Consider the following 866-nt stretch of genomic DNA (forward strand, 5'->3'; position numbering starts at 1 on the left):
TGTCGCACCAGAAGAGCTGTTCCCCACTTGTCTCATGGTCAAGTGCAGGCTAGGTAATTCTCCAAGGAGATATTTAGAAATCACAACTCCTCCTGTTCCTTAGCAAATTTGTTTAGAAAGATTATCTTTATGTCTTGAGTTGCCCCATCCTGTATATGAAACAGATTTGATTATTGTTATGTTAAGTTTCTTTACTTTGTAGTTGTTCTTATACTTTAAAAAGAAATACCACATTATTTCATGTCTTTAAAAATGTTTAAAATGTGACCTACCAAACATTACAAATGGTTTAAAATAAAATAACATGAAAATATTGGAACTTAAAAGAATTCTTCATATCACAAGTATTTTACTTTGAGGATGTGCCTTTGACTTAATTTGGAATATTTTTAAGATACTTTGTGCTTGTAATAAACTTCAAAGAGCCTGGAAATAAAATTTTTGCTTAATTCAAAAAAAAAAAAAAGAAAAGAAAAAAAAAAAAAAAGAAAAGAAACCACAGCTCCTCTACCCTGTGGTCCAGTCCTCTTTTTTTCCCCTTATTTTTGGAGAGGTTTTCGCTACAGGGCGTGTGCGCTCGCCAGAAAGACAGAGACAGAGAGACAGAGAGCGAGAAATCACCCCCCCAGGGAAGATGGCCATGCTGCAATCCCTTCTCCTCCATTCTCCTCTAGGGATCTTGGGCACGCATGCACACGCGCCCGGCGTGAGTCCAAGTCACCGAGTCCGGGACTTGGACTACGGTCGGCTACGTGGGAGTCCAGTGACACAGCTATTACACTAACTGCTGGTCCCGTCCAGTCCTCTTTATGCATGATTCTCATAGTGGTCTTGGGGGGTTCGCTCTGTTCCAATCTGGTAGGGAA

The sequence above is a fragment of the Tupaia chinensis genome, unplaced genomic scaffold, assembly GCF_000334495.1.
Source record: "Tupaia chinensis unplaced genomic scaffold, TupChi_1.0 Scaffold144529_1, whole genome shotgun sequence".
NCBI lineage: Eukaryota > Metazoa > Chordata > Mammalia > Scandentia > Tupaiidae > Tupaia > Tupaia belangeri.